At 38.9% G+C, this 13,046-nt stretch overlaps 1 long non-coding RNA gene across 1 annotated transcript in view; it reads left to right on the top strand.

Moving 5' to 3' along the window:
• The window catches only part of LOC102767084, a 90,277-nt gene extending 77,579 nt beyond the window's left edge, over positions 1-12,698 (top strand). The window contains exon 4 of the long non-coding RNA XR_435327.2: positions 12,418-12,698. This is a non-coding gene — a long non-coding RNA (uncharacterized LOC102767084). The remainder of the gene's footprint in view (positions 1-12,417) is intronic.
• Positions 12,699-13,046: the final 348 nt, after the last annotated feature.

Raw genomic sequence — 13,046 nt, 5'->3', positions numbered from 1 at the left:
GGTAAACATTTTATGTTGAGTGAACTGAATAACTGCCTTTTGTCTAGAGTGCTTATTTGCTTTGCAAAAGCCTTTTTTTTTTTTTGCTATGGAAACATAACAGCACTTAGGTTTAGCTCAGGAGTTTACTGTTCCCTTTATGTCTTAAGTTTTTTGTTTAAAACATGAGCTGACTTATCCCAGTTTCCCGTTTATATAGGATAGGCTTTTGATGAAAATGCACTACCAAGAGATTTCCATTTAATTAGTTTAATCACATTGTTATTCTTAACTGATGTGTCATTAGAGTAAAATGACTTCAAGTGAAGGTATTATTTATATATATACACACATGCATATATCTACATACATGTTATAATATCTAGTGAAGATATATATGTGTGTGTTTTATATATACTAGTACACATGCAAATATATATACGCATGCATATATATTCTAAATTCATCTTTGCTTTTAGGTTTATACAAACCTAAAACCTTAGTGCATAGAATAGAAACACTTTATCTATTTTCAATGTTGGCAGAAGACGCAATATCTGTTTTACATAATTAAAAGACCTTGAAATTATTCATGATTTTCATTACTACTGGGATTTTTTATGTTGAATCAAAGGTCATAATTCTAATAGTCTCAGACCCCCTTTTCCCCCTAATAGATCTTTGCAATGCCCATCTATCTGTGGTTCATGACATAACCTTTTTTGATGGGGCAGGATGGCAGATGGACAGCAGATGGGAGTTTTGCCCTGCCTCTTGGTTCAGATCCTGGTCCAGACCGAAACTGTCAGGGACTGTCAGTTTGTACTCACAGCTGTGGGCTCCGGTACCATGTTTAGCATTCTCACCAAGGGTCTGAATTGATGCTGAGCAGGACCAGGTCATTATGACTAGTTTTTGTTAAAGACTAGCAATAAGGGTAGGGACACCCAGTGGGTCTGAAAAAGCACCTTAGAGGACACGGCATTTCTATTTGACTCTGTGCTGGATCCTTATATCCCGGATCCGTAGTCAGCTCCTTCTCAAGATGGAAGTCGCATAAGTAGGAAAAATACTATTATCGTGTAGCTATTTACCTATTTTAAAAATATAACTGTTTTCACCAAGTCTTTGTTTCCTTCCAAAATTAAATAAGGAAGCCTGTGAGAAACAGAGATAGACAGACAGTGGCTTGATTCTTAAACCAAATGTTTTTGTCTAAATTGTTGGACGACTTGTCATTGTCTGGAATTCCTAGGAAGGTCCTGCGTGATTAAAACTTTGTTGGTAACATTTATGAATGCAGAAACGATAACTGCTCCTACTAAAGCATAAAAGGATAGTTCATGAGATCGCTAGTCTTCACAAGGGGAAAGACCAAAGTCTTTTATTTTCTTTTTCTTTTTATTCTGAACTATAAGTACATATTCTTTTGTGTGTGTGTGTGTGTGTGTGTGTGTGCATAAATGTGCTGCTTTACAAGTGATTTTCTTTATTTTAGATAGAAGCCAGATTGGAGTAAACAGGTGAGGCTGGGTAAATCCTCCTAATGGAGGGTAAGCCTTGGCAGTGACCATGAATAAAAGGCAATAATGAGTCAAATTGTTTGTCGAGCTGAGGGTTTTTTCCTGACTTAATTTAGTTTCTTTAAACTTAGTGCTTCACAGAGATCCCATTGTGCCCTTCCCTCATCTGAGCTGAATCTCAGAGTTGATTAGTAACACAAGAGGTTATGTAAGAAATATGTGTCCACAGACCTTTACATAATTGCTCGCCATAAGTATAGGAAACTCTTTCCACAGCTCTAGCACTAACCTACACCCAGTACTAAAGGAGATCCTGACAATACTCCATTCCTTCTCTGAACTAAATTAAAACGTTGTACCCTGATGGTTAATAGTATTTTTATTCATATAATATAACGGGTGGATTATGGCATTATTACACAATGTATTAACACAAATTGTTCACATTTGAACAATTTCATAAGCTATGGGAGTTGGGGTCACTTCTACCTATGTGTAATAAATTATGCTGTTCCAAATTAAATAAGTAACATTGAGTTGTTATACTCAAATAAATTATGTTTGTGTTAGTTCAAGAGATTTCTTCAATCCAATTTAGATATCTGTAGCATTCACTACCATAGAGCAGTTTAAAATTTAGATTATAATAGATTGCTGGCTAATCATTTACCCTATTATAAAATGAGTATACATTGAAACTCTGTGCTTATGTTCTCTGGTGAGTGTGTGTGTGTGTGTGTGTGTGTGTGTGTGTGTGTGTGATTTTCCAACAGGTTATACATTTGACCTGTGACCAAGGTACCTTCATTTTGGAACCTTGGCACTAAATCTGGGTCTTCCTTAAAACCAATTCATTTATCCTATTTTTTAAAAAAGAATCTTGAAATAGAAAAAAAAATCTTGTTACAGTGCTGCCCAGGATAGCTTACAGGGCCGTGCTACCCCTCTGTTAGCCATAAATGTGGGTCTTGCTAACATGATTTCAGGTGAGGTGTGGACAGGATCTAATTAGTTATAAATCTGTAAATGCTTGAACTGAGGCTTAGCTTGCAATTCTCCATCTGACTGATACTACTACAACACACTAATCCCAGAAAGCTGTCTTATAATGAATTCCCATTAGCCACAGAGTTAAGGCAAAGTCATGAACTTGAGGTAACTAAGCAATCCCTGTGACTTAGCCAGTTAGATAGAAGCTCTACCTTGCCAGTGTGCTGTCTGCTTTCCCAGTCTTGTTCTTGCTTTGGAAAGCATCTCTCAGAAGAAAAGTTAAAACTGCAACAAACTGTTCTACCGAAAAAATTTAAGCGCTCTTACATTGAGTATCTTCCATTGACAACTAATTTTTTGTATTTAATCATCCTTTAAGTGGTATAGTGCTTATGGATTTCAACGGGCTATCCCCAGGCTTTATCTGTTTTTATTTTTTTTAAAAAAATGTATTTTATTGATTTTTTCAGAGAGGAAGGGAGGGGGATAGAGAGTTAGAAACATCGATCAGCTGCCTCCTGCACACTCCCTATTGGGGATGTGCCTGCAACCAAGGTACATGCCCTTGACCAGAATCGAACCTGGGACCCTTGAGTCCACAGGCTGACGCTCTATCCACTGAACCAAACTGGTTAGTGCTGTTTTGATTTTAAAAAAAAACCCACTAGGCAAGCAGAGAAGAAAATAAAATAACCAAGAAAACAAATCAAAGTTCAACATCCAATTTGATTAATTATTGCTTTCTCGTCATAGCCATTACCCTTGGATATATAATGGCAAATTTAAAAGGTCCTTACCTTCAAGAATCCTACATTCTAATAGGCAATGTAGATAAATACACATATGGCAGAATATCAATTTTTAATAAATAAATGTTATCAAAAATATTAAAGCAGGCAAAAGTGTAAGAAGAGCGAGAGAGAGAGGGCGGTGGTCAGGAACCTATGTGTACATGGACATTTAACTTTTTCACATTTAACCTTTTTATTGAGATGTAATTTATAGGTTCACAGTTGAAGAATTGCACAAATCTCAAGCATACATTTGACAAGTGTGATAAATGTAACCTGCCCCCCATCAATATATAGAACATTTCTATCACCAGAAAAAATTGCTCCTGCCCTTCCCCATTAGTCCTATCATCATAGTGGTTGCCTAAGGCAACCACTGTTCTGACTCTTTGCTATAGATTAGTATTTCCTGTTCAGGAATTTTGTGTAAATGAAACCATCAGTATGCAGTTTTTGTGGCTGGGTTCTCCCTCCTGTTAGGATCTTTGAAGATCATCCATGATATTGCTCTATTGTGTGCATTCCTTTTCATTGTGTTCTGCTGTCTGGATGAACCTGAATTTGTTTAGCTATTCTCCTGCTGATGGATACTTGGATTGTTTCCAGTTTGGGGACATTTCACATAAAGCTATTAGGAACATTTTTGTATCAGATTTATATGTATGTGTGTTTACATTTCTCTCAGATAAAGACCAACATGTACGTGTTTAAATTATAAGGAACTTCCATACTAGTTTCTAAAGAGGTCATCCTATTTTATCCTCCACCAGCAATGTAGGAGAGTTCCATTTTTGTTGTTTTTTTTTCACATTCTCATCAACACATGGTGTTGTCAGTCTTTTAATTTTAGCCCTTTGAGTGGGTGTATAATGATGTCTCATGTGGTTTTATTATTGAATGTTAGAATTAGATGGAAGTCCTTTGTCAGATATCTTTCTTATGAATATTTTCTCCCAGTCTGCAGCTTTCCCACTTATTTTCCTAAAGATGTCTTTCAAAGAAAGAAATGTTTAATTTTGATTAAGTCCACTTTACAACTTTTTTGCTTTAATTACCAATGTTTTTCTACCCTAAGAAATGATTGCCTTCTCAGGTTCACAAAGATCTCTCTTATATTTTCCTCCAAAACTTTATAATTTAATTTTTATGTTTAGATCTCTGATAATCTAGGGTACATTTTTGTGGAAAATGTGAGATATAGATAAAACTTTATTTCCTTCCCCCAAATAAATACCCAGTTGTTCTAACATCACTGGTTGAGAAGATGTTCTTTTTCCTATAGACATGCTTTTTGACCTTGGTTGAAAAATCAATATTTTGGGTTCTATTTAGGAAGTAGAAAGACAAAAAGAGTAATGTTCCCACCTTTACAGCAACATGGTAGAAAGTTTATAAATGCATAGCTTTTCCTTGAACCTATGAGAGAGCTGAGGGCCCAAGGAAACTAACTTGTGCCTCCAAGGAGAAATGAGGGGCAAGCACTTGTTTACCAGAACCAAGTGTGTGAGGACACTGGTAAGAATAACTCAACTAAAATTTTTAACAAAATGCCAACTGCCAACTGCAGACATAAGGGAAATTTGTAGTATTCCGGGCTCTTCTCCTGATGTATAGGATATACATAGAAAACAGGGGTCCTGAGAAATCATTCTTGTAAGCAGGCCTGGCAGAGTGGATCAGCTGTGGTTGAGGGAAAAGCAGGAAGTCCCGCCTCTACTGTTCTCTCTCTCCTATGGAATAAAAACCTAACCCCACATAGAGAAGAGCAATAAACTCTTATTCTTAGGACACTCATGAAAGCTCATTGCAGCTTAAAGAGTGTCCTAAGGGACAGGACTACATCTCGGGCCCAGACCTGCATGTCGGAGTGGAGCAGTACCCAGAAGGTCCCATTTCCAAGACCCAAGGATAGAGTGTCTGCCTAACTAATAAGAACAACAGAGAATACACCCCAAACCTCACCACTTGACCAATAGGTGTTGAATGGCTAATGCTAGTATAGTTCCCAAGTTACAGATGGGAAAAACTAAGAACAGAAGAATTAAATGAGTTGCCCCAAATCCCACAGCCAGTCAATGGAAAAACACATTTTAGTCAAGATAATCTGGCTCCAAAGTCCACATAAGGACTGTGCAATCCTGCAGAGGATTGTTGAGAAGAATGAGGAAAATCAGAAGGGTTGGCTGATTCAGAGTAGAGGAAAATGCTCAAGGGAACATCTGGTTTTAAGAAAGGGGTGCAATAAACAAGAGCAAATTTAACAGAGCTGATCAACCAGGTTAGGGATGGAAGGTTTCCACTGGACTTTGCAATTTAGAAAATTATCTGACTTTAGCAGTAAGTAGTTTCAATAGAATGGTAAATATTGAAACCAGGATTCACTGGATTCAGAAATGAATATGGAGTGAAAAAGATATCCCACTTCCCCAAAAATGTTTGGATAAGAAGATTGATGCACAGGTAATGAATGACATGGGAAGATGGTTGGTTTTCAAGGATAAATGTGATTTGAGCCTATTTACAAGACAAGGGGAAGCAGATAGCAAATAGAGATAGCAAATAATAAATAGAGAGAAAAATAAGACAAATAAGGTAGTATAAGGTTTGTTGATGTATCTGGATATGTATTGAGAGAGTTTTCTAGGAATACAAATACCCTTATGTAAATATTAAAAGATATATAATTGGTACAGTTCCAATCTATTTGTTATGTGAGATAAAAACTTATCTATTCTTATAGACACATATATTAATCTCACATATATCTTTCGTATAGGTTTTCTTGAATGAGTTAGCCAGGAAAAAGTTGTTGCATCTTCACTGATGTGTGATATGCATTCTGTCAGAACACAGCTTTTGGTAATGGTGCAATAAACAACTGTCACTCTAATATGGAAACATGTAACAGATACAATAGCTCAATCATTCCATCTAACTTGACAAAATGGAAAATGGCTTGGAAAAGGAGAGCCCAAAGCACCAGGTCAAAACAGCAAGGTAGGCTGAGTGTAGGTGTCTACTATTACAGTGATGTCTTTGAGGACAAAGACTATACACATTCACATCTTTATTACCATTCCTTGCACAGCAGCAGAAGCCACAAAATGTCATGTGTGTTGAGATATACATTTGTATAAATCGATTATCAACATTTTAAAGCACATGCCTATTTAATCTTATATTTGACAATTAGTAGAACTTCTAGAAATACTGAAATTTCAAATACAGCCATGCAGTCTGAGAGATTTAGTCAAGACAGCCCATTGCTCTGGTCAACCTAGAAGGCATTCACCTGGCACAGGCACAGGAAACATTCTTCCTCATCCTTCTAAATACTCAACTGTGTGGATATGATTGTATGCTCTGGTCTGTTTCCATAATATTCATCTTATTCTAAACATTCACTCCTTTCAATAAGACAAATACAGTACATTTGTTATTTTAAAACATGCATTGCTTTTTACTCCAAACGTGTAAGGTAGGTTTATCTTATGTATATCTTTAATATTAACACTATTTAATGAAAAAGTTTTCATTTGGAAATAAAATTGACATTGGGAACTTTAACTTGGCTGTCACAGTGGGTTGCATGGAAGAACTTGGCCAAGTTTATCAATCATATTTGGCCTAGTTTTCTGCATATGTTTGCAAGATGCAAAAGCCAGTTTATTGCTTGAGGCACAGGAACCTGGAGGTAAAGTTTGGAACTTGTGCCATTTAATCCAGGGGGTGTCTTTCCTTTCGCCTAGATCTTGCCTAGAGAGGTCTGATTGTACCAGTAGAGCAAAAATAGAAGAATAATTCTCTTTGCCTTTCATCAGCTCTGGAGTTTTATAGAATATTCTTGTCAAGCATTTTTGGGAACACAGGTGCAAAACAATTTTTAAATATGAGCTTTGTAGTGAAAAAATACAGTTTTAGGTATGAATGATTGTACAAATGTGAATTAAATAAAAACGTTCTCTTTCTTTAGCGGTTCTCAATTCCTTGTGGAAGTTGTCACTTAAAATGGGGCGCCATAAAAATATTTTTGCACATATGAAGTTAGTCCCCTATGTAACATATTTCAGAATTTTTGATGAATCAATCACACAGTTAAAGGTCATATAGTTATAGCTGATTCAAACCCTGAAATGAATAGAGATGTCAAAGTATTGAGCATATTGGATGTTTACACATGAATAAGCAAGATGACAGAATTTGTTTTCAAGTAGATCTATTTTTTTGCCTTTGTGCATTTTTGGTAGTTCTTTGACTGGCTGTTTTTATGGATTATTTTTTAAATATTTATGTTAGCATGTAATTAGCATATATATATGGCGGACTATGTAAATGATCCCCTTTTATAAGAGAGGAAAAATGGGTATGGGTTTTTGTTTTCCTTACTAAATGTCTCTAGACTATTTAGTATTTAGGGGATAATTTGCACTTTTTCTTTTTAAATGGAGTTAATAATTTTAAGTGATGCAGCTGCCTGATAAGTTCCATTTTTAAAATGTATATATTATTGATTTCAGAGTTGAGGGGAGAGGTAGAGAGAGATAGAAATATCAATGGTGAGAGAGAATCATTGATTGGCTGCCTCCTGCACACCCCTTACTGGGGATTGAGCCTGAAACCCATGCATGTGCCCTTGACCAGAATCAAACTCAGGCTGACACTAGTCACTGAGTTAAACCAGCTAGGGCAAGTTCCATTTTTAAGTCAAGGATTTTAATCTATCAGGGCAGGTGTTTGAGTTTCGGGATTTGGAAGAACAGAATTCTGACACATTTTTTACTTTTTGCTTTCACCACATTTGGCATTTGAATACTGTTGTCACTCTTAGCTATCAAAGGAAATCTTGCACTATTCTCATAAAACCTTCACAGAACCAGACACCGAAACGCTGACTCAAAGTCACGACATTCCTCTGGGGGGATTCTTCCTGTCACTCTTCTCAGATCACTGGAAAAGGTCATATTTGAGGAAGATGTTTTAATGAAGTTTACCATTTTTTTTTAATGCAGTGTGTGTGTGTATAGGCAACTGCAGGTGCCCCAGAGAGGGACTGTTTGTAGTGCTTTAGATTGTTGAAAAGTAAATTGGCCAGTGAGAAATAGGCAAAAAGTGGAGATGGGTGGCTCTCATGACTTCCAAGCTGCTGTGCACTCTACATTTCTGTCTCCCTTGGGATTTGCAGATTTATTGAGAGAAGCATTTTCAACTAAATAATCCCTTACATCTCAACATGTGTTGGGACATAATGGAACAGCCACTGTAGAATTACTATGAATTCTAGTAAACATTCGAGGCATGAAAAAATTTATTTGTGAACACTGAGAGCCTCATGATACTTAACATCATATAGCACTGCCCTGGCCAGGTGGCCCAGTTGGTTGGAACATCATTTTGTGCATCAAAATGTTGTGGGTTTCATTCCCAGTCAGGGCACATACCTAGGTTGCAGTTCAATCTCCAGTCTGGACTTGTATTGAAACAATGATCTTCTCTCTCCCTCTCTCTCTCTCTCCCCCCTCTTCTCTCTCTCTAAAATGAATAAAAACATATCCTCAGGTGTATACTAGAGGCCTGGTGCACAAAATTCTTGTGCAGGCATGGTCCCTAGGCTTATCCTGCGATCAGAGCTATCTTCCCTGGCTGCTGGCAGTCAGCCCTGCCACCTTCTGCCACCCACCTGGGTTGCCAGTTTGCCATTGGGTGATCAAAGCCTGATGGCTGGGCAGGGGAGGAACTGAGAGGTCGGCCGTTCCTGCCTGCTCACCGGCCCCACCCCCGCTGCTGGTCGCCCCCTGTGTGTGAGGCAACAAGCGAGTCGGGGGCCTTGTCCTAGTGCCAGCCGCATTCCCCTCCGCCCATGCCAGGTCCCTGTTTGCCATTGAGCGATCGGAGCCTGTGGGCAGGGGGAGGGACTGTGAGGTCAGCAGTTCTCACCTACTCACCAGCCCCACGCCCACCGCAGGTTGCCCTCTGTTTGTGGGGTGACCAGTGAGGTGGGGGCCTTGGTCTGGTGCCATCCGTATCCCCAGCAATCCACCCCCCCCCTCCCCAGTCCCTGGAGCCTGCTGGCTGGGAAAAAGGACCGAGAGTTGGTCAGTGCATAGTGACTGGTTGAGCAGTCGCTCTGGTTGTTCTGCTATTATGGTTGCTGGGCTTTTATTATATCGGATTTTTTAAAAATCATATAGCACTGAATTTGCTTAGGTGTGTTATAATTACATCTGCCTGTCTTCCCCACTATATTGGGATTTAATTCAGAGTAGGGAGAATTACCTTTATAAGATTTCCAATACATGGTACAATAGTTATTATTTCAGAAGTATTCACTAAATGGTAGTTGAATCAAGAAAATAATGAATGAAGAAGTTTAATGACTCATTAGGATTTCTCCATTTTTTAATCTTCTTTGAGGTCATGTAAGTTTTATTTTATTGTTTGTATAGGAAGTGTCAGGAATTCATATGCATAGTTTCCCTTTTGGGTTGACTGACATTGTCAAGGACTTCTATATTTACTGAGGTCCCGGTGCACGACATTTGTGCACTGGAGGGGAGGGGGTCCCTCAGCCAAGCCTGCACCCTCTTGCAGTCCAGGACCCCTTAGGGCAGCGGTTCTCAACCTTCCTAATGCCGCGACCCTTTAATACAGTTCCTCATGTTGTGGTGACCCCCAACCATAAAAGTATTTTCATTGCTACTTCATAACTGTAATTTTGCTACTGTTATGAATCATAATGTAAATATCTGATATGCAGGGTGTATTTTCATTGTTACAAATTGAACATAATTAAAGCATAGTGATTAATCACAAAAACAATATGTAATTATATATGTGTTTTCCGATGGTCTTAGGTGACCCCTGTGAAAGGGTTGTTCAACCCCCAAAGGAATCATGACCCACAGGTTGAGAACTGCTGCCTTAGGGGATGTCTGCTTGCTGGCTTAGGCCCATTCCCCATGGGGAGCTGGCCTAAGCTGGGAGGCAGACATCCCTGGAGGGGTCCTTAGGGCTGCTGTGGAAGCAGGAGAGGCTCCCATCACCACCACTGTGCTCGCCAGCCATTTGCCAGCCATGAACCCAGCTTCTGGCTAGCGGCACTTCCCCTGTGGGAGTGCACTGACCACCAGGAGGCAGCTCCTGCCTTGAGCGTCTGCCCCCTGGTGATCAGTGCGCATCATAGCAACTGGTTGTTCCACTGTTTGGTGAAATTACATAGTAGGGTTTTATTATATAGGATAGTAAAAAGAACACTGGAGTTATCACACAAATACTTGTGTTTAAATTTTGCTTCACTGCTCACATGCTGTGAAAATTATCTATCTTCCCTGAGCCTTCATTTAGTCATCTCTAAATCGGGTTAGTAACATCTCCATAATTGTTATTTCACAAAGTCATTTTTCTCCCTTTATTCGGAAACTCTTGAAATCTCCCATAATCTTAAACTGCCTAGTTTATATAGTAAGGGAAAAAAAAAAAGCTTGAACTATGTCCTGATGCTTTAAAAAAAATTCCCTGTAAACCTTGTTACCCTGCAGCTGCCACAGTCATAAAATCAGTGGCCTTTATTGCTTTAGGTGTGGGGTGGATACAGTCTATTCTAGAACAAATGTGTCATTGTGCATTTGTTACCAAAGATTTACACAAGCTATGATTTGTTGAAAATGCTAAAGTTGCCATTTATATATTGAGAAGAAAGCCTGAGGATATAAGACTAAAGCTTATAAAAGTGGGACCTAACCACATCCATTCCCCCACTCCTCGCCCCTTCAGTGGTGCAAATAATGCTTGATGAGAGATTGGGAATAGGAACAAAAAGGATGTTAATATAAAAAGAAAACAAGAAGGTTAAGGAAGGAGATGAGAGCTAAAGAGGCCTTGTCAATGTCCCTGCCCCCAGCTCAGAGGAAATGCTCCTGGGAGTCTCTAAACCACCTTGGTGTGGGCAGTAGAGGTGAAAGGCCCTGTTGAGAAATGGCCATTCTACTCATCTCTCCTTCAGGTACCTCACGTCTTAGAATTGGTTCTGGTGGGGCAGAGATACTGAACCGAGCTTTCAGTAGGAGTCAGCACACCTTCTAGGGGTCCCAGTGTCGCAGAGAAGGGAAACCTGGCAGAGACTGCGCCTCTCCACCTGGGGTCCCAGCTGCACACAGACAGGTCTCTGAGATGAAGATTGAGGAGTGAGCACTGAGATGAAGAGTCTGGTCAATCAGGGAAGACAGACAGAAGCAAGCATTGCCCCATGCCTATGCTGAAAGGACCATCCCAAACTCTTCAGAACAGGTATAGTGAAGGTAGAGACCGAAACCCAAGGAGAAGGCTGGATTAGGTTTGTCTTACTCCGGATGTAGCAGCCTACCCAGGAAGGGCACTAATGGAAGCAGATGCTCCGCTCCCACCACTACAATATTGCACAAACTTCTTGAGGAGATGCCAGTCTGTTAGGAGAAGGGAGAAGGGAGAAGGGAGAGAAAACCCAGGAAGAGTAAAAATGTATCCCAAACTGACTATTTAATGAAGAACCTGAGTCATAACAAATGAACAAGCTTTACATTTTTTTGTTTTGTTTTGCTTTTTATACCAAGTGAGAATGAAGACTTTTGAGCAAGATGAGGTCAGTTATGTGATGGGAAACACAATTTTTTTTATCCTCACCTGAGGATATTTTTTCAATTGATTTTTTTTTTTTTTTTGAGTGGAGGGGAGGGAGGAAGGAGAGACAAAGAGAGAAACATGGATGTGAGAGACATTTGACTGGTTGCCTCTGTCACTCATGCCGACTGAGGTCGGGGACCGAGCCTGCAACTGAGGTACATGCCCTTGACCAGGAATCAAACCCATGATTCTTTGGTCCCTTGGCTAATACTCTAATCACTGAATTTAATCTGGCCAGGGCTGGAAACACAGGGTGATTTTTTTAAATTAAATTTTGCATATCTGTGTTATAATGAGTAAATTTCAAAGCCGCCCCACTAGTTTGCCTGTATCTTTGTTTATAACTTATATATGTAGAGTGTTCTCATTTATAGTTTATCAGTTTGTAATATTTTGTTGGGTACAGAATGCTTTTACATTTACCCACTCTGTTTCTTCCCATAACATTGTAAGGTAATATCAATATTATTATGTTTCAGGTGAGGACATCGAAGATTTGTTCAGGACGAGGTAGCTGATGAGAGAGAGAGAAGAAAGAGCCCACTGTCAGCCCAGGTCCTCCTCCTCCTTGCTCAGGAGCCACCACACATGCAACTCTATGGGATCTCTATTTCTCTCCAGAACTCTCTACTCGCTTTGCAGATTATTTGTTAAGACCTCTTACACAATTTTCTTTTTAATTTAAGGCCATGTTGCCACGAAGCTTTGTCGTGATGTATTTAAATAAAATAATCTTTTGTTACCTAGCATGCCACTGATTCTTTTGATTTTGTTGTTTAGACAAAATCTCAGCAGAACAGCCTGTGTAGGTAATAGTTTATGAGCACATCTGGGCAAAACAAAACGACCTATGGAAAATGCATTCTAATCATGTCATATCTAGGAAAAATGTAAAAAAAAAAATAGAAGAAAAGCGAGTCAATATTTTATACACTCAAGGTCAATATTCTATGTCATTGTCAATAATGTATGAGTTCCAAAGGATTTGTGTCACTATTAAATTAGAAATGATTCACTCTTATTTGATGTATAGTGGATTTAGCCATATAATGGACAGAAATAAAGAGAATACAAAAGATAGAAAGCAGACATATTATGTAAGATAATT

This window comes from Myotis davidii, unplaced genomic scaffold, assembly GCF_000327345.1.
Source record: "Myotis davidii unplaced genomic scaffold, ASM32734v1 scaffold53, whole genome shotgun sequence".
Classification (NCBI taxonomy): Eukaryota; Metazoa; Chordata; class Mammalia; order Chiroptera; family Vespertilionidae; genus Myotis; species Myotis davidii.
This window is presented reverse-complemented; position numbering and strand designations above follow the sequence as displayed.